Source organism: Macaca mulatta, chromosome 7 (assembly GCF_049350105.2).
Source record: "Macaca mulatta isolate MMU2019108-1 chromosome 7, T2T-MMU8v2.0, whole genome shotgun sequence".
NCBI lineage: Eukaryota > Metazoa > Chordata > Mammalia > Primates > Cercopithecidae > Macaca > Macaca mulatta.
This window is the reverse complement of record NC_133412.1, coordinates 14,717,367-14,743,250: the sequence shown is the minus strand read 5'-3', so window position 1 is coordinate 14,743,250 and position 25,884 is coordinate 14,717,367. Positions and strand designations below refer to the sequence as shown.

Sequence of the window (25,884 nt, the reverse complement as noted above, 5' to 3'; positions counted from 1 at the left end):
ACCAAGAATTTGGAAAACAAAACTTCATATGCATTATCTCATTTGATCCTTACAATCATCTTTCTCATCTTCCTGATGAGGAAGCAGACAGAGAGTAAATGTCACAGATCAGGGTTCCACTGGCCACGCCAGAACCCCCACTTGGTCTATCTGATGCTGGAGACCTAACTAACTCTACACAAGCGTGACATATTTTAATCTGCAGCAATCCCAGGAACTCAAGACTCTCTGAATCAACAAAACAATAAAATTAAGTGATGATGAAGATTTGTCATTAGGCCTCTCTACGCACACACATATACACTCTTTAGATTAATCAATAGAAACAGGACCCCAAAAGTTCTGAACATCGATCTACACATGAAAATTTTGACATACACCCCCAAAATGATACTTCATTAAATGTCTTCACATGTTCTATAACTTCTAATCCAGGCACTGCAAAATAATACAGGTATTCTGTAGATCTGGCCATCAGAAGGTGATGTGTTTGCCTCAGTGACTAATCCACTGCGCTCCATGCAAATCCATGTTACTCCCTTCTAAGGCTGGAGTGATCCCAGTGGAATCTTGATACCTTGATAGAGCTGATCAGTTATACATTGAGTTACCAATAATACCTAACATACTGATGCTTGAAAACAGCTAGCCAGAAAGATAGACAGATTGGATGGATGGATGGATGGATGGATGGATGGATGGATGGATGGATGGACGGATGGACAGACGGATGGATGGATGGATGGACGGATGGACGGATGGATGGATAGACAGACAGACAGATAGGATAGATATAGAGAGATAGTTTAGTTTATTACTTAAAAATAGAACTTTCATGTCAATATGCTTTCTTAATGTGAAGAAAGGGGTTGAGTTTCAGCTAACCTTTAGGGAATTTGCTTATCAAGAGTCCATCAATAACGTTTGTTTTATTTTATGTGTTTTCTGCATCAGAAAAAAGGTTTACCACAGTGACTCAAGGAAAATCGAACCGGAGTAAGACATTTTCTACTTGGACTTGGGGAACCAGCAAACTCATTCAGGTACAATCAAGAACAAACCAATTAAATTGAATAAAGGTAGGTTATATTATGTTTATATTTATTCATTATATTGTTTAGAAATGTTATGATTCACATTTCAAATTACTGCTTTATTGACCATGACTGCAAAGACTAAGACTTTTCTGGTATAAATAGAAAATTATCTGTCTGACCTCACATGCTCCTAAGAAATCCAATTCACGAATACACGGTACTGTATAGGAATACATTTATATTGATGGGAATAAATCTGGATAACATAAAAGGGAATAATATATTGTATAAGATTATATTAATCTTGGTGTTTTTTGTTTTTGTTTTTTTTTTTGCTAACTCGTAGGAAGTACATGATTACATTTTCAGTAACAAAATTCTCTATAGATGTGCTTAAATACAGAAGTACTTAATGACAATTTTTAGGTATATCATACTTCACTCAGATGACAGTATTTTATGTTAATAAAAATAAATTGATAAAGAAGCTAAGCAGACAAAAAAAGTGATGTAAACATTTGCTGTTATAGTCCTTTTTCTACTTAGAAACTGGCAAATCTAGCACTATGGTTTGGCTCAGTGTCCCCACCCAAATCTCATGTCGAATGTATTGGAGAAGGAGTCTGGTGGGAGGTGATTGGATCATGGGGGTGAATTTCCTCCTTGCTGTTCTCGTGAATGTGAGTAAGTTCTCACGACAACTGATGGTTTAAAACTGTGCGGAGCTTCCCCCTGCTCTCTTTCTCTCTCTCCCCTGCCACCATGTGAAGAAGGTCCTTGTTTCCTCTTCACCTTCCACCATGATTGTAAGTTTCCTGAGGCCTCTCAGTCATGCTTCCTGTTAAGCCTGTGGAACCGTGAGTCAGTTAAATCTGTGTTTTTCTTAAATTACTTAGTCTCAGGTATTTATTTATAGCAACATGAGAATGGACTAAGACACTAGCCAAGTCCGGTACTCTGAGATATAAAACTAGGCATGTGAGCACCAAGGCAGGAGTCAGAAGGTCTGAACCCAAGCCTGACCCCGCCACTTATTAGCTGAGTAATCTTTAGAAATTCTCTTGATTTTTCTGGTTCTTCGTGTTATAATCTGTGCAAAAAGGTGATTTAAAAGTATACTTATGTGCTAAAATTATTGATAAGGACCTTAAATTTTAAATTAAGTAATGTAAAATTATTCAGGAAATGTTTGAATGATTATTTATAAAAATATATTTGATAGATTTCTTTGTCTTCCATTTTTTACCCCCAACCAAATTTTTTTCCTCTTGATAAAGACAATAGAGAGTGGATATATATTGAATTATATCAGTACATTTACACAACACAGAAATTCTGCAAAGGAAGTCATTACCATCATGTCCATTTCATAGAGAAAAGCAATGAGGCCTAACACTACTGACATTCCAGGAGTTAAGCAGTTTTATAAAGACAATATGGGAATTCATATTTTAGTGCTTCCTAAGTTTTAGCCCTATGGAAGCATGTTACTTTTCCATTGGTTATTCATGTCTGTCTCCTTCACATGACCATGAACCCTGTGAGGCACATTTTAAAATTTCACCCAGCATTTGTCTCAATGCTTGGGGCATCACGGTTACTCTTACTAAAGTTTGTGTAACTTGTTAGACATTGTTTTTGATACAAAGAAAAAATCAGCAGTGACCTGTGATCTGCAGACCTCTCCTGTCTTAAGAGCACAGCTGCCCAGTGGTTACACCAGCTTTGGACATTGAGTGGGCAACAGCATGACAGATGGGAGCAATATGGAAAAAAGAAGCTCAAAATTATGAGCTATATGTGCTACTGTATTTCCTCATAGCTATTAATTTCCTTCCCTAATCCACTGAGTTAGCAATCTTAGATGCCGCTGGCCACCCGTTTACAGTTTTCCTGAGGACTTATCACTTAGTTTCTTTTTCCATGAGAACAGCAGATTATCTCAAGTGAAGATCTTGTTTGCTTTTTCAAGTTTTTCCTTGCACTGAGCTCACTCAGTGTCCTAGTTCTTGCTGTCTGCTCTTTGTATTGTCTGCATGCCATTGTCATGCAGCAGCAGGGTTTTAGGAATTCCTAAACGTATAAATCCCCAACATTAAAAGGCAGATGTTTTACAAATAAGTTCATCATGATATAATAGTCACTAGAGATAATAGATTCACAGAGGCCCTTTCATGTTAATTCCCTTCTGCTCTCAAATGTAAGAAACATCAGCTGGGGCTGATTTTAGAATTATTATCCCATCGCTTACTGATGAAGAGTTTGGCCACTTACACTATCAGCGCATAATGAGCTAATATATATGAAAATGTGTAGTGTAGTGTTTGACACATGATCGATTTCCTTCTTTCCTAGTCACAGGCTTGTCACTTAGATTTTGTCCCTTCCTATGAACATTACCCACTGTTTATGTAAACATTTTTTTAAAAGTTTGCATCTTTCCAGACTTTGATAGTGGCTAGAAACCACATGTATAAAGTTTTCCATCTATTGATTTGTCATACTTACATTTATTTGGTCTGAATTTCATACTTTTACTTTAGTGTCAAATCATCAAGTGCCTTCGAGTTCTATTATAAGGATTTATCCATACTGTCAAAGCTAGTCATACTGTTAAAGATCAAATCTGCTACTAACGATAACCAAGATTTTGAGTTCTAATCCTGATAAAAATAATAAAATAGAGTAAGACATACAAACACATTGAAAAATTTTAAAGTGTAATAGATTACAAAGTTTCACACTACCACTTAACTGGCATGGTAGAGAAGGGACATTGAAGTATAATTTAAATTTCAATTATTTGAAGACCAACCAATTTATGTGGATAAATTTCCTTAGAAAGGGACACTACTCGTAAAAGTGGGATTTTGTCTCCCAGACAATTTTACTATAACTCTTAGTGTGTTAGTCAATTTCTTGGTTACAGTAATTTAGAAAAATAGCAAGTGCCCAGTAGTGAAACCAAAGTTTCAACATTGATGTTTTTGAAAGACGTCTCATAAGAACACAGTGAACATAAAGCTAGATATATTGTAGACCCAAAGAATTTGCTGCCTCTTTTCTACTCATTCTCTTACTCTTGGTGTGATTGTATTTTTTTTAATTTCATCATTCAACCTCACCTATATGTATAATCCCCACTCTGTAGGCTGAGAATCCATTCTACTCCGCAGTGTTCACCCATGCCTAGTAACAGATATGCTCAGTAAACAACATTCTGCGTCACTTGTTCCCATGCAACATTTTTTACAAACAGAAAAATCCCATGAACCGTTACCGAAAGATCAAGTGTGTAGTGAAAAATAAGAATTCTCCTTTCTGATATCCAGAGGCAGGCAGTAGGAAATATAAAAGATGTACATAAAAAAATACAAAGTACTTGGAAGCATGAGATATTTCACAAATCTGTTTCTGTTACCATCTCTATATTTTTAAATAGCTACATTTTTTATGAAGTCATTCTTAGAGACACTCTCATGAGAAATACTCTTTGTTTTTCATATTCAAATGAGAATTATTTTTTCCTCCACAGAGCACAACCATTTATTGTCTTTGCCATAATCGGATATCTGACAAATTCTTTGGGCCCATTGCACAGATGTAGGCAATAAAACATTGAAAGACTGTAACTAGGTCAGGCTCAGAGGTGATACTAGTTACTGAAATTCACTTTTATAATTCCCTATTTTATGAAATAAGTCTTTGGGAGAAGCCGCCTTGATGTGGCATATATCATATCACACTGTTTTGACAGGAAGGGAAACATATCTAAATTAAATCACTGCCATAGTCAAACCTACTAGAAATGCTTTGTCAGCAATGAGAAAGTTTTCGTATTCGGTGTAAGTTATAAAATTGCAGAGACTTTCAAACTGAACGGGACCACAGAGGCGATGTAATCCACCTCATCATTTCCCAAACGAGGAGACGGATTCACAAAGAAGTGATGCAAATTACCCAAGTAGATACTGTAAATATTTTAAATATTTCACACAAACCCATAATTTTATACATGGTTAAAGTGACATAATTTTATACATGGGTAAGCCAGAGAGAATAAGTGACTCCTTCAATGCTGCCTGAGTGATTAGAAGGCAAAAGAATCTAGATCTCCAGAATATTAGTCTTAGGCTTTTATTTAAATGTGTATTTCCTTTGTGCCAGGTAATTTACCAAGTACCTTACCAACATTATCTCCATTAATCCTCATAAAAACACTATGGTAAGTACTATTATTATTCAAGAAGGAACCTGAGACTTATTGAAATTAAATGACTTCCATGGATCAGAGCCAGGACTCAAAGCCAGGTCTGTCTTAATAGAAAGCTCTCCACAAGCATGCCCAAATAACATAAAATATGAGCTACATATGTGATTTTTAAAATATTTTGTTTTAAGCATATTTTAAAAAGTGAAAAAAAGACACAAGTGAAAATTTCATTTTAATAATACATTCCATTTAATCCAATGTCTAAGATATTATTTCAGCATACAGTAAATATAAAAAATTATTATATCACATTCTTTTCTTTGAACCGTTTGCTTATGTTACATCTCAATTTAAACAAACCACATTTCAAGTGTTCAGTAGGCAGATCTGGTTAGTAGCTACCATATTGGACAGTGTAACTCCAGATGCTTATGTTCAGTTGTCCATCAACACTAGTTTAACTACATGAATGTTGATGCAACTTCAGGACAAATTATCAATCAGACTTTATTTTGTTGTATTTAGCTCTCGCCTGGATATCACATTCAATATTGCACTGCCTGGTCCAAGGCAGATCACACTAATCTGTGATCGCTTGCCTGCGTCTCCCAATGAACTACTTTCATTGTTACTGTATGTACAATGAAAGGCCACCAGGAAAAAACAAAAACAAAAACTTGACCTAAGGCTCAGACATTCTCTGTCCTCACAGCAGAGAACCCCATCCCAAGAAAAGCCTCTATGAAGTAAGTGCCATATCAAAGGAACCAGTTCAGTATCAAGAAATTCAAAAATACAGGTAGTTTTTACGTACCTTAATTCTGCTGGCTCTGCTCTCAAAGTGCCCCTTTTACCAGATAACAAGCAGTAGATGTGTTTTGACTCGGATCGTTTTCCAACTTTGGAAGAATGTTGCAACCCATTTAGATGAAGGGGGAGGGGCTCGGCATTAAGCTTATGTTGAGCATCCATCTCTACCTCATTTCTCAAACTTTGGACAACAGTTAACATCACCAGCTGACAATGCTTGTTCTCATTCAACACCATTTGCAACACTGGGAAGCCATAGACATAATGAGAAGAAACAGGAAGATTGTTGGGAAGCCCACTAATAAATGAGAATATATAAGGTACAAAGTGAGGAAAGATAATTTTGTGAGCCAAATCTGTAAGTAATGAAAAATAACTATTTCATAAACTCCATGAGCTCATATTTCTGCATTATCTAATTCCTATTACTTTCCAAAACCTGTAATTTATTCATGTAAATCTAAGTACTGTGTTTTACTGACAAGAAAGGCTAAAGAGACCGGGAACTGTTCTAAAATTCCCACATTTAAGAATGAAGTACAGTATCTGCCATTGATCTGCCTTTTTTGTTATTATTATACGTTAAGTTCTGGGATACATGTGTAGAACATGCAAGTTTGTTACATAGGTATACACGTGCCATGGTGGTTTGCTGCACCCATCCACCCATCACCTACATTAGGTATTTCTCCTAATGCTATTCCTCTCCTAGACCCTCACCCCCCGACAGTCCCCTGTGTGTGATGTTGCCCTCCCTGTGTCCTTGTGTTCTCATTGTTCAACTCCTACTTATGAGTGAGAATATGCGATGCTTGGTTTTCTGTTCCTGTGTTAATTTGCTGAAAATGATGGTTTCCAGCTTCATCCATGTCCCTGAAAAGGACATGAACTCATCTTTTTGTGGTTGCATAGTACCCCATGGTGTCTATGTGCCACATTTTCCGTATCCAGTCTATTGATGGGCATTTGGGTGGGTTCCAAGTCTTTACTATTCTGAATAGTGCTGCAGTAAACATATGTGTGCATGTGTCTTTATAGTAGAATGATTTATAATCCTTTGGGTATATACCCAGTAATGGGATCGCCGCACTGTATTCCACAATGGTTGAACTAATTTACATTCTCACCAACAGTGTAAAACCATTCCTATTTCTCAACATCCTCTCCAGCATCTGTTGTTTCCCAGCTTTTGAATGATCACCTTTCTAACTGGAATGAGATGCTATCTCATTATGGTTTTGATTTGCATTTCTCTAATGATCAGTGATGATGAGCTTTTTTTCTTGTTTGTTGGCCACATAAATGTCTTCTTTTGAGAAGTCTCTGTTCATATCCTTCACCTACTTTTGGATGAGGTTTTTTTTCTTGTAAATTTAAGTTTCTTGTAGATTTTGGATATTAGCCCTTTATCAGATGGATAGATCGCAAAAATTTTCTCCCATTATGTAGGTTGCCTGTTCACTCTGATGGTAGTTTCTTTTGCTGTGCAGAAGAAGCTTTTTAGTTTAATTAGATCCCATTTGTCAATTTTGGCCTTTATTGCCATTGCTTTTGGTGTTTTAGTCATGAAGTCTTTGCCCATGCCCATTTCCTGAATGGTATTGCCTAGGTTTTCTTCTAGGGTTTTTATGGTTTTAGGTCTTACGTTTAAGTCGTTAATCCATCTTCAGTTAATTTTTGTATAAGGTGTAAAGAAGGGGTCCAGTTTCAGTTTTCTGCATATAGCTAGCCAGTTTTCCCAACACCATTTATTAAATAGATGTTGAGACAGGCAGAAGGGAAAAGCGACGAGAGTGCAGGGAATGCTGGGAGACTCCCAAGAGTGCCTCTCCCATACCAGAAGCCCCCAGGGCTGTCCCAGATGGACTGTGATGCCTCAGGCTTTTTTAGCAGGTTGCCTGGGTATCTAACAGAAGACCCCCACAAGCAAAAATGTGGCCGCAGGGTGGCCTGGGTGGGCCGCAGGGACTCGGGTATGTTGAGGCAGGCAGAGGGGGGAGGCAGCAAGACCACTTTGTCAGGTTTGTCAAAGATCAGACTGTTTTAGATGTGTGGCGTTATTTCTGAGACCTCTGTTCTGTTCCATTGGTCTATGTATCTGTTTTGGTACCAGTACCATGCGGTTTTGGTTACTGTAGCCTTGTAGTATACTTTGAAGTCAGGTAGTGTGATGCCTCCAGCTTTGTTCTTTTTGCTTAGAATTGTCTTGGCTATGTGGGCTCTTTTTTGGTTCCACATGGAATTTATAGTAGATTTTTTCTAATTCTGTGAAGAACGTCAATGGTAGCTTAATGGGGATAGTATTAAATCTATAAACTACTTTTGGCAGTATGGCCATTTTCATGATATTGACTCTTCCTATACACGAGCATGGAATGTTTTTCCATTTGTTTGTGTACTCTTTTATTTTGTTGAGCAGTGGTTTGTAGTTCTCTTTGAAGAGATTTTTCACATCCCTTGTAAGTTGGTTTCCTAGGTATTTTATTCTCTTTGTAGCAATTGTGAATGGGAGTTCACTCACGATTTGGCTCTCTCTTTGTCTATTATTGGTGTATAGGAATGCTTGTGATTTTTGCACATTGATTTTGTATCCTGAGACTTTACGGAAGTTACGTATCAGCTTATGGAGATTTTGGGCTGAGATGATGGGGTTTTCTAAATATACAATCATGTCGTCTGCAAACAAAGACAATTTGACTTCCTCTCTTCCTAATTGAATACCTTTATTTCTTTCTTCTGCCTAATTGCCCTGGCCAAAACTTCCAATGCTACGTTGAATAGGAGAGGTGAGAGAGGGCATCCTTGTCTTGTGCAGATTTTCAAAGGGAATGCTTCCAGCCTTTGCTCATTCAGTATGATAATTGGCTGTGGGTTTGTCATAAATAGCTCTTATTATTTTGAGATACATTCCATTAATACCTAGTTTATTGAGAGTTTTTAGCATGAAGTGGTGTTGAACTTTGTCAAAGGCCTTTTCTGCATCTATTGAGATAATCGTGGTTTTTGTGATTGGTTTTGTTTATGTGATGGATTACATTTATCGATTTGCATATGCTGAACCAGCCTTGCATCTCTGGGATGAGGCAGAGTTGATTGTGGTGAATAATCTTTTTGATGTGCTGCTGGATTCTGTTTGCCAGTATTTTACTGAGGATTTTTGCATCGATGTTTATCAGGGATATTGGCCTGAAATTTTCTTTTCTTGTTGTGTCTCTGCCGGGTTTTGGTATCAGGATGATGCTGGCCTCATAACATGAGTTGGAGAGGAGTCCCTCTTTTTCTATTGTTTGGAATAGTTTCAGAAGGAATGGTAGCAGCTCATCTTTGTGCCTCTGGTAGAATTCAGCTGTGAATCTGTCTTGTCCCAGGTTTTTTTTGCTTGGCAGACTATTAATTACTGCCCCAATTTCAGAACTTGTTATTGGTCTATTCAGGGATTCGACTTCTTCCTGGTTTAGTCTTAGGCAGGTATATGTGTCCAGGAATGTATCCATTTCTTCTAGATTTTGTAGTTTGTTTGCATAGACGTGTTTATAGTATTCTCTGACAGTAGTTTGTATTTCTGTGGGATCAGTGGTGATATCCCCCTTATCATTTTTTTTTATTGTGTCTATTTCATTATTCTCTGTTTTCTTTTTTATTACTCTGGCTAGCAGTCTTTTTTTTTTTTTTTTTTTTCCAAAAAAAAAAAATCTTATCAAAAAGCCAGCTCCTGTATTCATTGGTATTTTGAAGGGCTTTTTGTGTCTCTTTGTCCTTCAGTTCTGCCCTGATCTTAGTTATTTCTTGTCTTCTGGTAGCTTTTGAATTTGTTTGCTCTTGCTTCTCTAGTTCCTTTAATTGTGATGTGAGGGTGTCTATTTCAGATCTTTCCACTTTCTCCTGAGGTTATTTAGGGTGACAGATTTCCCTCTAAACACTGTTTCAGCTGTGTCCTAGAGATTCTGGGACAAAGACACAACGTATGTCGTTGTTCTCATTGCTTTGAAAGAACTTACTTATTCCTGCTGCCTTCATTTTGTTATTAACCCAGTAGTCATTCAGGAGCACGTTGTTTAGTTTCCATGTAGTTGTGCAGTTTTGAGTGAGTTGCTTAATCCTGAGTTCTAATTTGATTGCACTGTGGTCTGAGAGACTCTGTATTATGATTTCCATTCTTTTGCATTTGCTGAGGAGCGTTTTACTTCCAATTATGTGGTCAATTTTAGAATAAGTGTGATGTGGTGCTAAGAAGAATCTATATATTCTGTTGATTTGGGGTAGAGAGTTCTGTAGATATCTATTAGATCTGCTTGGTCCAGAGCTGAGTTAATTTTACGTCTCGTTGACCTGTCTAATATTGCCAGTGGGGTGTTAAAGTCTCCCACTATTATTGTGTGGGAGTCGAAGTCTCTTTGTAGGTCTCTAAGAACTTGCTTTATGAATCTGGGTGCTCCTGTATTGGGTGCATATGTATTTAAGATAGTTAGCTCTTCTTGTTGCATTGATCCCTTTACATTATATAATGTCCTTCTTTGTCTTTTTTTATCTTTGTTGGTTTAAAGTCTGTTTTATCAGAGACTAGGATTGCAACCCCTGCTTTTTTTTGCTTTCCATTTATGTGGTAAATATTCCTCCATCTCTTTATTTTGAGCTTATGTGTGTCCTTGCATGTGAGATGGATCTCCTGAATACAGCACACCAATGGGTCTTGACTCTTTATCCAGTTTGCCAGTCTGTGTCTTTTAATTCGGGCATTTAGTCCATTTACATTTAAGGTTAATTTAACATTGTTATGTGTGAATTTGATCCTGTCATTATGATATTGGCTGGTTATTTTGCCCATTAGTTGATGCACTTTTTTCATAGTATTGATGGTCGTTACAATTTGGTATGCTTTTGCAGTGGCTGGTACCAGTTTTTCCTTTCCATATTTAGTGCTTCCTTCAGGAGCTCTTGTAAGGCAGGCCTGGTGGTGACAAAATCTCTCAGCATTTGCTTGTCTGTAAAGGATTTTATTTCTCCTTCACTGATGAAGCTTAGTTTGGCTGGATATGAGATTCTGGGTTGAAAATGCTTTTCTTTAAGAATGTTGAATATTGGCCCCCACTCTCTTCTGGCTTGTAGGGTTTCTGCAGAGAGATCTGCTATTAGTTTGATGGGCTTCCCTTTGTGGGTAACTTGACCTTTCTCTCTGGCTGCCCTTAACGTAGTTTCCTTCATTTCAACCTTGGTGAATCTGACAATTATGTGTTTTGGGGTTGCTCATCTCAAGAAGTATCTTTGTGGTATTCTCTGTATTTCCAGAATTTGAATGTTGGCCTGTCTTGCTAGGTTGGGAAAGTTCTCCTGGATAATATTCTTAAGATTGTTTTCCAACTTGGTTCCATTGTCCCTGTCACTTTCAGGTACACCAATCAAGCGTAGATTTGGTCTTTTCACACAGTCCCATATTTCTTGGAGCCTTTGTTCATTTCTTTTCATTCTTTTTTCTCTCATCTTGTCTTCTTGCTTTATTTCAGTAAGTTGATCTTCAGTCTTTGATGTCTTTTCTTCCACTTGAACAATTCAGCTATGGATACTTGTGTATGCTTCAGGAAGTTCTGATGCTGTGTTTTTCAGCTCCATCAGGTCATTTACGTTCTTCTCTAAACTGATTATTCTAGTTAGCAATTCCACTAACCTTTTATCAAAGTTCTTAACTTCCTTGCATTGGGTTAGTTAGAACATGCTCCTTTAGCTCAGGTAAGTTTGTTATTACCCACCTTCTGAAGCCTACTTCTGTCAGTTCATCAAACTCATTCTCCATCTAGTTTTGTTCCCTTGCTGGCGAGTAGTTGTGATCCTTTGGATGAGAAGAGTGTTCTGGTTTTTGGAATTTTCAGTCTTTTTGTGCTGGTTTTTCCTCATCTTCGTGGATTTATCTACCTTTGGTTTTTGATGTTGGTGACCTTCAGATGGGGTTTTTGTGTGGACAGCCTTTTTGCTGATCTTGATGCTATTCATTTCTGTTTGTTAGTTTTCCTTATAACACTCAGGCCCCTCTGCTGCAGGTCTGCTGGAGTTTGCTGGAGGTCCACTCCAGACCCTGTTTGCCTGGGTATCACCAGCAGGGGCTGCAGAGCAGCAAAGATTGCTTCCTGTTCCTTCCTCTGGAAGCTTTGTCCCAGAGGGGCATCTGCCAGATTCCCACCGGTGCTCTCTTATATGAGGTCTCTGTCAACGCCTGCTGGGAGGTGTCTCCCAGTCAGGAGGCACAGGGGTCAGGAACCCACTTGAGGAGGTAGTCTGTCCCTTAGCACAGCTGTGCTGGGAGATCCACTGCTGTCTTCAGAGCCGACAGGCAGGAACATTTAAATCTGCTGAAATTGTGCCCACAGCCGCCGCTTTCCCCAGGTGCTCTGTCCCAGGAATATGGGAGTTTTGTCTATAAGCCCCAGACTGTGGCTGGCTGCTGCCTTTCTTTCAGAGATACCCTGCCCAGAGAGGAGGAATCTAGAGAGGCAGTCTAGCTACGGCCACTTTGCCAAGCTGCAGTGGGCTCCACCCAGTTTGAACTTCCCAGCGGCTTTGTTTACACTGTGAGGGGAAAACCACCTACTCAAGCCTCAGTAATGGTGCATGCCCCTCCCCCTACCAAGCTCGAGTGTCCCAGGTCAACTTCAGACTGCTTTGCTGGCTCTGAGAATTTCAAGCCAATTGGATCTTAGCTTCCTGGGCTCCATGGGGATGGGATCTGATGAGCTAGACCACTTGGCTCCCTGGCTTCAGCCCCCTTTCCAGGGGAGTGAATAGTGGATGGTTCTGTCTCACTGGTGTTCCAGGTGCCACTTGGTGGTGAAAAAAAATTCCAGCTAGCTCAGTGTCTGCCCAAATGGCTGCCCAGTTTTGTGCTTGAAACCCAGGGCCCTGGTGGTGTAGGCACTTGAGGGAATCTCCTGGTCTAAAGGTTGTGAAGACCATGGGAAAAGCATACTATCTGGGCTAGAATGCACCATTCCTCATGGCAGTCCCTAATGGCTTCCCTTAGCTAGGGGAGGGAGTTCCCTGACCCCTTGGGATGCCCTGGTAAGGCGATGGCCCTCCTCCCCACCCCGCTTTGGCTTACCCTCCTTGGGCTGCACCTACTATCTAACCAGTCCCAATGAGATGAGCTGGGTACCTCAGCTGGAAATGCAGAAATCACCTGCCTTCTGCGTTGATCTCGCTGGGAGCAGCAGACTGGAGCTGTTCCTATTCGGCCATCTTGCCAGCCACACCCCTGATCTGCCTTTTTGAAATATTGTGTTTTTATAAGCTCCTTTTGACATATTTCTATAATATTAAAGAGTTCAGTGCAACCTACACTTAAATATGTTAATAAGAAATAAAATGTATTAAAATGAATACATTTACATCACACCCATTTCTAATATCCATAATCTATTTTCTTCTACATAGAGTAGCAGTCATTTGAAATTTAACATATTAATCATAAAGACATTTGTTTTTCCATTTTGTTAACTTTTTGTCACATGCTTTTGTGACTGACCATATTATAGAACAAATGAGAAGAATTTAAAACAATAGGCACAGTACCTCCCTTGAAAACATACATGATTTAAATTCTTTCTTGGGGAGACCAGACAAACAAGATAAATTACTGCATGACTCCAGTAATTGTCAAAGTAAGTAGAAGAGAAGCAAACAGAAAAACCGTGCTAATTGATTGAAGAAAGGGGGATAATAAATCTGAGATAGCCACCTGCAGAGTTTTAAGCCTAGCAAAGTATGGCTCAATAAAAAAACAAAAAAAATGTTTAATAAAAAAAAAATGTTAAAGGAAAACCACTGGGTGACATGAAGAGGGGATTGCACTGAATGTAGGTTACAAGACAAGGCATTGAATTTTAGATGCTGAAGACAGAAAGACATAGAGAAATGAAAACCAGAAAGACATAGAGAAATGGGAACTATGAAAACAACCTGGGACATAGCAAGCAATAAAAATAAATGTTTATTATTATTATTATTTTTTCAATTCCCACTTATGAGTCGAGAACATGCAGTGTTTTTTATATATATATATATATACTTTAAGTTATAGGATACATGTGCACAACGTGCAGGTTTGTTACATATGTATACGTGTGCCATGTTGGTGTGCTGCACCCATTAACTCGTCATTTAAATTAGGTATATCTCCTAATGCTATCCCTTCCCCCTCCCCCCTCCCCACAGTAGGACCTGGTGTGTGATGCTCCCCTTCCTGTGTCTAAGTGATCTCATTGTTCAATTCCCACCTATGAGTGAGAACATGCGGTATTTGGTTTTCTGTTCTTGCGATACTTTACTGAGAATGATGGTTTCCAGCTGCATCCATGTCCCTACAAAGGACACGAACTCATCCTTTTTTATGACTGCATAGTATTCCATGTGTATATGTGCCACATTTTCTTAATCCAGTCTGTCACTGATGGACATTTGGGTTGATTCCAAGTCTTTGCTATTGTGAATAGTGCTGCAATAAACATACGTGTGCATGTGTCTTTATAGCAGCATGACTTATAATCCTTTGGGTATATCCCCAGTAATGGAATGGCTGGGTCAAATGGTATCTCTAGTTCTAGATCCTTGAGCAATTGCCACACTGTTTTCCACAATGGTTAAACTAATTTACAGTCCCACCAACAGTGTAAAAGTGTTCCTATTTCTCCACATCCTCTCCAGCACCTGTTGTTTCCTGATTTTTTAATGATTGCCATTCTAACTGCTGTGAGATGGTATCTCATTGTGGTTTTGATTTGCGTTTCTCTGATGGCGAGTGATGATGAGCATTTTTTCATGTGTCTGTTGGCTGTATGAATGTCTTCTTTTGAGAAGTGTCTGTTCATATCCTTTGCCCACTTTTTGATGGGGTTGTTTGTTTTTTAATGTGGGCAATGGATATGTAAAGACATAAAGACAATGAATATGTATATATTCACATAATGACAATGAATATGTAACATCAACATAATGGTTGGAATGACTTGGGAGTTATTTTAGCTGTAATGTTTTAAGGTGGAAATTGGCTAGAGTCTGGTAAACCAAGGACAGTAACACAAATAGAAGTGTAAAGCCCTAGTAGAGGCAGGGCAAAAAGGGATAGAGAAAAATGGAACAATGCTTTGGAGAAACAATTGCCTAGTTGTGAAAAATTACTGCAAGGTACTGATTTAATAACCAAAACAATGATGACACTCATCACTCTTTTATAGGAAAACTAGTGAAGATTAGTATAAGACTGGTCTGTTTCTGGCATGTGAACAAATCATGATATTTTGTGTGTTCAGCTTTTTTTTGAGGATGAGGGGGAGGAAAAGAGACAGAGAGATACAATGAGAGAGAAAGAGAAACTGTTTTGGTCCACTCTATAATGTTACTGTACTAAAAATGCTGTTTTAATTTCTTCAAATTTTTAAAAAGACAGAATTATATACCTAAATGGCATTACCATTACTTTTATGTTTAATGCAAATTTTATGCCATATTGTCAACCCATTTCCTTTTCTTCTGTCTTCACAGAATTCTGTCTGAAATCTATGGCCTAATTCAGTGTGCGTCACTTTTTTTTTTTTTCCCAAAGAAATGAGCAAAAATAAGTTCTGTGACTAGATATGCTCATTTGACATTTTGTACCCAATACACATCTTATAAATTCTATCTTTAGAATCAAGGAACTAACTGAACATTCCTAACAGAAAATTCCTTCTGTGTTTAATTATAAAAATTTATCATGCATAAGCTACTTTTAATGATTTTTCTACCTTTTTTTATGACTATGCCTTACTTTTGTTCCAGTTTTAAACTACCTCAAAATCTAGTGTCTTAGAATAAAAACAATTATTTATGTAGCTGACATATAGGCATTTTGGGAAGGGTATTATGGGGAAGACTTGCCCTTGCTCCACTTATCAGCTGATGTGACTCAACTGAGGATTGTACAACCTATAGTACTTCTAAGATAGCTCACTCACCCAATTGACAAGGTGATGGTGGCTGTCTGCTGAGAGGTCAGGACCAGAGGCTTAATTCTTCTTCTCATGGATCTCTCTGCGTGGACCTCTCCGTGAGTTGCTTGGGCTTTCCCAGAGTACAATATCTGATTTCCAAGTGTGAGGATTCCAAGAAAACAGGTAGAAGATGTATCACATTTTATGCCTAAGCTTGGAAGTCACAGAGCCTCCTTCTTGCCATAGTCACAAGTCAGCCCAGATTCAAGGAAGGGATCACAGACCTCACCTCTCAATGGGAGGAATGGCAGAGTCACATGATAATATGAATTATGTGGGATGTGAGATACTGTGCTGGCCATTGATATGATTTGGATCTGTGTCCCTACCCAAATCTCATGTTAAATTGTAATCCACAATATTGGAGGCGGAGCCTGGTGGAAGGTGATTGGATCAGGGTGTCAGTTTCTCACGAATCATTTAGCACTATCCCCTTGATGCTGTCCTTGTGATGTGAGTTCTTGCAAGATCTGATTGTTTAAAAGTGTGTGGCACCTCCCCCATCTCTTGTTCCTGCTCCTGTCATATAAGACGTTTGTACCCCTTTGCCTTCTGCCATGATGGGAAGGTTCCCCAAAAGTGGAAGCCACAGAACCTTGAGCGAATTAAACCCCTTTTCCTTTTAAATTACCCAGTCTCAGGTATTTATTTATAGCAATACGAGAATGGTCTAATACAACCATTTTTGGATAATTCTATTCTGTTCAGTTCTAAGTGAAGAAAACAAACTTCTGGTTCGCTAGTCTTCCTTATATTCCTACCCAAATTGCATTACTCAGAAATCCAAAGTTTCTCTCTGGGTTTGTTGGCTCTTTAAATAGAATCACAAGGAAAGCGTTAGGAAACAGGAAGCCTCGGTCTCCAACACCACTAGACTGACCACCGTTGGTCCTGGAGTCTAATGCCATGCACTTCCGAGAGACCACTCAGTACACCTGCTGCAAATTGAAGTCCTTCTCGCTGATTTGATAGTCATGACTTAGCAAATCACAGCCCCCATAGCCCTCTCACTATATGCAACTTCTGGAGTAAATCTAGAGAAATTAGAATACAACTTAGAAAAACAGTTTCAAATTAGACAATACACACTACCAGGGAATAGACAACAGCATGTTTTCTATTGAACATTAATTCTGAGAGTTGCCTTAAAAGATTGAGTATTTCAATGGATAGATGGAAAGAATTACTTGATCTTGGTAGAGTCCTGGCTCAGGTTTAAGGGGCTGTGTACATAGTGGAACAAATACGGACTCTCAAATGGATCGATTAAGTTTTAAATTCAGCTTCGCCATTCAACTGTGTGATCTTAGGCAAGTCACTTAATCCCTTTGAGCCTCGGTTCCCTTGTCTGTTAAGCAGGAGTAAAAACACCTACCTCACAGGGTTAAGGACTAAGTAACCCTTAATTAAGGACTAAGTAAGACAGTGTATGGAAAGCCCTCATACCTACCACATTGGCAGGCCTCAAATAAAGAATTCTCTTCTTCTATCCTCTGCTGCTTACTTACAATACTTCAGAGCACTTATTTTTTTCTGAATCTCTATTGTCCCTTTTTATAGCAAAGGAACTCAGGTGAGCTTGACCTCTGTATCTCAAACCAGCAAGTTGATGACAATGCCAAGGATGATGTAAATATATTACAATCTGAAATATATTGTGTTCCTCAGATGCAAAAAAATGCATAAGTACAGTGAAACCCTGTCATCATGTTTTCTGAAAATAAATGAAAAGCTTCCATAATTGTAAGCAAATATTAAAAAGAAGACATTGCATATGTAAAAATGAAGATTCTCGAAAGAAAATGCCCATATAGATAATCTTTACCAGAAAACACGTTTGTACATGGATTTTCTTTCACTATATGAAATAATTGTGTGTGTATGTTCTTCTATACATGCAATTTAGTTTGAGAAAAATGATAAGTCAGTTTGGTGGTGGGGAGGGCAGGGATTTCAAAAATGTTCTGTTTGTCTAAAAGCCTATGGAGAACTTAATTAGACTCAATGATGAAATTACCAAAGAATACCCATTAAGCTTTTCAAGTGTACTGATTTTGCTCTGGGCTTATATTACTGGCCTTTTTCCATGTCATTGCATCAATACCCTTTTATGATGAAACCAGCAAATAGAAGGATGTTGGCAGTCTTCACACATGCTTCATGCCCTGAGCCCAATGGGAGAAGAGTAGCAAATTTGTAATATTTGCCAAAACAGCCTAGAGACAATTGCTGGGCTGAGTTTAAAACGCTGGCAAATAACAGAAGCTAATTTCAGCTTTAGATGACAGCTCACTAAATCCAGACTCTCTTTGACCAGAAGCCCAGTTCAAGCCACATCCTTCATTTTTTAACACTCAAAAGAAGAACCCTTGGGCTCTGAAGACTCAGTCGAGTGCCTACTACCAACCATCTTTTATTCTATAATCATGGTGCCTTGTTAAACCCATCTCAACAGTGCCCACCTTTATGTGGCCTTGAAGACTATAGGTTTGTGGTTTGGGGTCTTCTAGAACACTGCATTATTATTTTAATTATTTTCCATTTGAGTCATTTGTAAATTGGCAGCTGGTCCAAGAGGCCATTACCTGCCTTATCAGAATCAATTAGTAATCTACTAGCAAAAATTAAGTCCAGGCAAACAGAAAGGAGCAAGTCAACCTACTTCTGAAAAGAGACGCAATTTCCTCATCTATGAAAGTTATTCCTATTTCAAAACATTGCTATAATGATCATATGAGAACATATTTTTAAAGCACTTTATAAAATCTACAAAGACAAGGAAATAGGAAGAGTTCAATTCACTATACTGAGAGACTCCAAGTCAACATAGAGCCCTACGACAGGAATGCCAAAGGGAAGCCCTCAAAGAAAAGTGTTCAGTCAGGAGAAATTAGAGGCAGGAAAGCGGGTTGGGATCAGAAGCTTAGGCCTCTGCTCAGGTCAACTGAAGTCATATCAGGTCTGGAACCCAGGAGACGAGGGCCACTGTGGAAGTACCAAGATCCAACAATGAGGATTGAAGCAGGGAGCTGTAAAAGATTTGACTTACCATATAGGGCAGGCAGCCTGGGGAGCCTGAATTGCCTGTTCCCTACTTTATGTCTTTATAGTCTAGCCTGTCTGTTTTTCTTAGGTAAAATTTTAAAAAGAAAGAAAAAAGTTGAACTTTCAAGCATGAGAATGAAATTTGCCCCGCAAAGCTAACCCTAGGGAATAAAGAAAGCAGTATACTTTCCTAATATGTCTTCTAAACTCTAACCCTACAGAGGTCCACTTCCACTGTTGTCAGCATTCCCCAGATATTAAAGCTTCCTGAGGGAGGCAAAGCAACCCACTCGCAGGGTTCTCTGGGGAGTCGTGCTGCCGAACTTTCTCAAGACACCCACCTCAAGAGAATATCTTAATGTCTCTTAACATTCTTCCTCAACCCAATTAAAATGTATATCATGTCTCCTTCCCTTGGACATCTGGTCTCTGACTAGCTGACCATTCTGTCTTCGGGTGTGACAATAGTGGTCAATAGTGACTGAAATGTTATTTCTCCTAAATAACAATTTTGCTATGGGAGATTTTTAATGTCATCAGTCAGAAGAGTGAGTATCTCATCGTGTAGCTATTGGAAGTGAAACTCTGTCCATGTTTCCAGGCATCCTTCAAATCATCCTGTCAAGGTGTGTACCACCTCCGTTGTACACACAAAGCGTTACACAGGGTGTAGCTGGGTCAGTTCCAGTTGGGGGTGCTTGGTAATGATGGTGATAAAAATGGGAGCAGTAGTGGTTCCTTTGAAAACCAACGTATATGCAAAACACTTTGGGAGAAAATGATATATTATTCACCAGTTTTTATGATTTTTCTAAATAAATGCAGTTAATGATTGGAAATTGTGCATACAATTACCATGATATTAATTTATTTGACACCTATTTATTAAGCATTTACCATATGCTGGGCACACTGCCAGGTCTGGAACTTACAGTGAACAAGAAGACACAAATCTAAGCATCCAAATAAATAATTTGGTTAGATAATAACAGGGACATGCTATTTGAACTGGAAGTTAGGAAGGGACTCTTTAAGCTTATGTCCTGAGGGACAAACAGAAATTGGGTGAAAAGCGGGAGGCAAGAACTTTCTGGGTGCTAAAATATAGAAAGGCCTAGTTATTTGGCTAGGAACTGATAAAGGACAGTGTGGCTGTAGCCAGTCAAGAGCAGGGGAAAAGCAGAGTGAGGAGACCTAGAGGAGTAAGCAGAGAGCACATCACACAGCTTCCTGTAGATCTGTAAAGAACTGTGGTGTCTCTCAAAGTACAAGAGACAGCTGTGGGCAGTGGGAATGGGCAGACTCATTTAATGAGGGGAATGGCATGATATTTAGACTTTAAAAACTCATTCTGGTTCTTGTGGAGATGGAATTATAGCATGGGCAGGGAGTTCAGAGAGACAAGCAAGAGAGGGAGCTGGGACCACAGTGGTGACGAAAAAGTAAAGAAGATTCAAGATATATTTTATAAGGATATTCTGAAAACCTTAAGGATGGGTTGATTGGGCCAAGCATTCTGTGGGACACAGGAGGTGTCAGTCATCACTATCAGATTTCTGACACAGCACCTAGACAAATGGAGGTAACATTAATGGAGATAAGTACTTTCTCATGAGCTGATGGGATTTCAACAAGCATAAAATGCACACAGTGTGGATATAGGCTTCACTTTCTAATAGTCAAAGAAAATCGCATGCTGGTTGCCATCATCATTTTAGTGTGTCTGTGTGTGACCGTGACTGTGTTCGTGCTTTGTGGAGAGGAGGCTTAAAAAGGAAAATTGCAAACAAGTAGGTACCTAAAATAATGAAAAATGATCACTGACTGGTATAGATGCTGCTGGGAAGTCTTTCTGATGCAAATACATACCTAAGTTAGCTTTGCTTTCACCTCCGGAACAAAACAAAAAAGAAAAGCAAGGTTTAGAAAAGAAACAGTGCCACCACAAGCTACAGATTCCATTGTTTCTAGAGAAAAATTCATTTACATCAAATATCTGAAGCTGTCAGTGCACACAAAGACTTTGAAAGCATTTGTTTGGAACTAATACTGTACTTTCTATTTATATTCTAATACCTCGTCCACCCCCTTATGATTCTTTGTGAACTTGCTCAAGTTTTGGCTCTACTATACTTTTATTTTTTTCCCCTGAGACACACTTGTAATCTTTACAGACTTGTTCCAAGAGCAAAGAAACAGATCATTAAAGAAAGAATGAAATGTCATTTGATGTTGTGCCTGCTGTTTTCTTTGTGGGGATTCTGTTCCCATAGCCATGTAAAACTGGAGAGGCTGAATGCCATGGAAGTCAAGGACCAGATTAGACCTGGTGAAGGTCAGAAAACGCATATTCTCCCCACCCACTTCCAAACAGATAATTTCTGAAGCTAAATGAAGCCTGGTATTTCTAATTGTTTTCAATAAGGAAAATCTTTTTGTGACTTGTCTCAGGAGTGATAAATGGTCTCTGAAAATGAAGTCTAATGCAAATAATAGATGTAAAGCTCTCATAAAAGAAATAATAATAAAAATAACATTTTGTAATTCTAAAATAATGAGAAAGAATATCTGGCAGAGTCATTGGCTACTTGAAGTTCTGATGATAATAATGTGGAATTAAATACACAAAACTTCTAGAGAATTTCCAAACCTTATAGAAGAAGGACCTATATCAAAGATAGATCAATAATATGAGAAATGGCAAGATAAAAGGGGATGTAAGAACACATACCTGTTCATTTTTGCAAAAGAAATGCTGGAAGGATGAACCGGAAGCTAAAGAGATTTTTTCTCTACAAAGAGTAAATGAGAAAGTGGTAGGAAAAAAGAGGGAATGGAATAAGCTGGATGGAGACTGAGTGACACTTCTGTGAGTATACCATTTTGTACAGCTCTGACTTTTAGAATCATAATATTACTTCACATTCCAAAATGATAAATAATTAAAACCAATTAGGATGCAGAGATAACCCCCAAAAGAATACAAGATATAGCAAATAAACCTAATTGTATAATTGTATTTCAAGTGAAAAATATAACCATACTGAGAACAGGAAAGAAAAGGAAAAAACTAATCTACGTAACTGAGGCAACAGTATCTTTTCTGGGTGCTCTAAGGCTAAAGAGCAAAAGAGCTGTACACAGACACTGTACTTGAATTAGTAAGTGTGTTTCTTACAGAGATATGGCTTAGCAATTCTAAAAATACCTCACATATATGCTAGAAATAAACAAATAAGTAAATATTGTAGAAGGCTAGGTTTCTCACAGGTGAAGAAAGAAGTTACAAATAAGGATATGGGAAATAAAGAATAAACCCTGTGGTATTAGATTTAAATCAAAGATATCAGTATAAACTCATGGGATTTTACTATATATACACAGCTAGATATAGAAATAAATATGCGTGTCATGCATGGGTTGGCATACATATACTTTCTAGTTCTATCACCTAAGAGGACGTAGAAACAGAAGTACATATATTGCATGTATTTCTTAATTCTGTTCCTGAATAAACCTAGAAACAGTGACTCTGCATTGCCAGTGAGCACACCTAACACCCACATCGTGGTTTCTAAACACTATTCTTCAATAAAGAGAACCTAGTGGATGATTCTTGGGCTAAACTGAGAAAGTAAAACGTAATCCTGGAATAGACATTGGTAACAGAAAGTAAAGAAGTGCCCACAATTGAATGAAGGTATGTCAGAGAAACAAAGGGGCCAACCTGAAGGAGCTCCCAATGGACAAACCTGGAACAATATGAGCAAAATATTAAATAAATAAATAAATAAATAATGATGGTACTGGTTTATAAAAATAGAATATAACAAGTATATAAGAATCTACATTGATATACTGAAGTAATTGTGTAAATAAATGGAGAGAAGACACAGTTCTTCCCTACAGAAGAATTCCAATTAATACATGTAAGTAGAATGAGGGAAATACAAAATCACTATTAGGAAAACACTGCAGTAATAACTGTTATAGGCAAGATCCATTGGTAGATGCAACATCAGTAGGCAAAAATTTCAAGAGGAACAGGACCTTCGCATGCTCTCAAATCTCCACCAAGACATTTGTTAAATACAGCAAAAAATTATAACTTTACAATAGAGAAACTAAGCAGACACCAACATAACCAAGCCACCAAAGTTATCACTATCACTCATATACCTAGAAATCCCTAATGACTCCTACAAAAGACTCCTAGATTTGATAAACAAATTCAGTAAACTCTCAGCTTACAAAATCAATGTACTGTAAGTTAGTAGCACTGCTATACATCAACAATGACCAAGCTAAGAATCAAATCAAGAACTCAATTCCTTTTATAATAGCTGCAAAAATAAAATACCTAGGAATATACTTAACAAAGAAGGTGAAAGATCTCTACAAAGAGAACTACAAAACACTGGTGAAACAAATTATGGATGACACAAATGGAAACACATCCCATGCTGATAGCCTGAAAGAATCGATATTTCAATGCAATTCCTATTAAAATACTGACATCATTTTTTCACAGAATTAGAAAAAAAAATCCTAAAATTCATATGGAACCAAAAAAGAGGCCAAAAAGCCAAAGCAATCCTAAGCATAAAGAACAAATGAGGCATCACATTACCTGATTATTTCTTGATGTATCACATTACCTGACTTCAAATTATAATACAAGGCTATAGTTACCAAAACAGCATGGTACTAGTATAAAAGCAGACATATAGACCAATGGAACAGAACAGAGAACTTAGAAATAAAGCCAAATACTTACAACCAACTGATTTTGACAAAGCATACAAAAAAAAAAAAACTGAAAAGGAAAACGTATTTAATAAGCAGTGCTAGGAAAGTTGGATAGCCACATGTAGTAGAATGAAACTGGATACCCATCTTTCACCTTATATAAAAATCAACTCAAGTTGATCAAAAACTTAAATCTAAAACCTGAAACCCTAAAAATTCAAGAAGATAACTTAGGAAAAACTGTTCCGGACGTTGGCCCAGGCAAAGAATTCATGACTAAGACCCCAAAAGAAAATGCAACAAAAACAAAAATAAATAAATAGTACCTAATTGAATTAACAACCTTCTGTATGGCCAAATAAATAATCAGCAGAGAAAGCAGACAACACATAGAATAGGAGAAAATATATGCAAATTATGCATCTGACAAAGGACTAACATCTGAAATCTACAAGGAACTCAAATAAGCAGGAAAAAGATAAGTAATCCCATCAAAAAGTGGGCAGTTGAGATGAACAGACATTTCTCAAAAAGAAAGATAGACAAATGGCCAAAAAACTTATGAAAAGAATACTCAATGTCACTAATCATCAGGGAAATGCAAATTAAAACCACAGTGAAATGCCACCTTACTCCTGCAAGCATAACCATTATTAAAAAGTCAAAAAACAACAGATGTTGGTGTGGTTATGGTGAAAAGGTAATGCTTGTACACTTCTGGTGGTAATGTAAATTAGTACAACCTCTATGAAAAATAGTATGGAGATTTCCGAAAGAACTATAAACAGATCTACCATTTGATCTAGCAGTTCCACTAGTGGTATTGACCCAAAGGAGAATAAGTCATTATGTAAAAAAGATACCTGCATGTGTATATCTATTGGAGCACAATTAACAATTGCAAGGATATGGAACCAAGCTATGTGCACACCAACTAATGAGTGGATAAAGACATGAGGTATATATACACTATGGCATTCCACATAGCCATAAAAAAGAACTAAATAATGTCTTTTGCAGCAACTTGGATGGAGCTGGAAACCATTATTTTAAGTGAAGTAACTCAGGAATAGAAAGCCTAATACCCTATATTCCCGCTTATAAAGTGGGAGCTAAGCTGTGGGTATGCAAAGGCATACAGAATGATATAATGGACTATGGAGACTCGGGAGAGGATGGGAATGGGGGTAAGGGATAAAAAATTACATATTGCATATGATGTATCATACTTTCGTGATGTTTTGATGATGGGTGATATGGTTTGGCTCTGTGTCCCCACTCAAATCTCATGTGGAATTCTAATTCCCAATGTTGGGAGAGGGAGCTAGTTGGAGGTGATTGGATTATGGGGGCAGATTTCTCCCATGCTGTTCTCATGATAGTGATTGAGCTCTCATGAGATTTGATGGTTTAAAAGTGTGTGGCACTTCCCTCCTCATTCTCTGTCTTTCCTGCCACCATGTGAAGAAGGTCCTAGTTGCCCCTTTGCCTTCCGCCATGATTGTAAGTTCCCTGAGGCCTTCCAGTAATGCTTCCTGTGTGAGTCAATTAAACCTCTTTTATTCATAAATTACCTAGTCTCAGGTAGTTCTTTTAGCAATGTGAAAACAGACTAATACAGAAAATTGGTTATCAGGAAAATGGAGCATTGCTATAAAGATACCCCAAAATGTGGAAGCAACTTTGGAACTGGGTAATGGGCAGAGGTTGGAACAGTTTGGAGGGCTCAGAAGACAGGAAGATGTGGGAAAGTTTGGAACTTCCTAGATACTTGTTGAATTGTTTTGACCAAAATGCTGATAGGGATATGGACAATGAAGTCTAGGCTGAGGTGGTCTCAGATGGAGATGAGGAACTTATTAGGAACTGAAGTAGGTCACCCTTGCTATGCTCTAGAAAAGAGGCTGGCAGTATTTTTCCTACACTCTAGAGATTTGTGAAATTTTGAACTTGAGAGAGATGATTTGGAGTATCTGGCAGAAGAAATGAATAAGCAGCAAAGCATTCAAGATGTGAC

The 25,884-nt window shown here is 38.0% G+C and overlaps 1 long non-coding RNA gene across 1 annotated transcript in view; it reads left to right on the top strand.

The window, feature by feature from the left end:
- The window catches only part of LOC144329717 (uncharacterized), a 273,662-nt gene that overhangs the window by 78,894 nt on the left and 168,884 nt on the right, over positions 1 to 25,884 (top strand). The window contains exon 2 of the long non-coding RNA XR_013395317.1: positions 955 to 1,079. This is a non-coding gene — a long non-coding RNA (uncharacterized LOC144329717). The remainder of the gene's footprint in view (positions 1 to 954; positions 1,080 to 25,884) is intronic.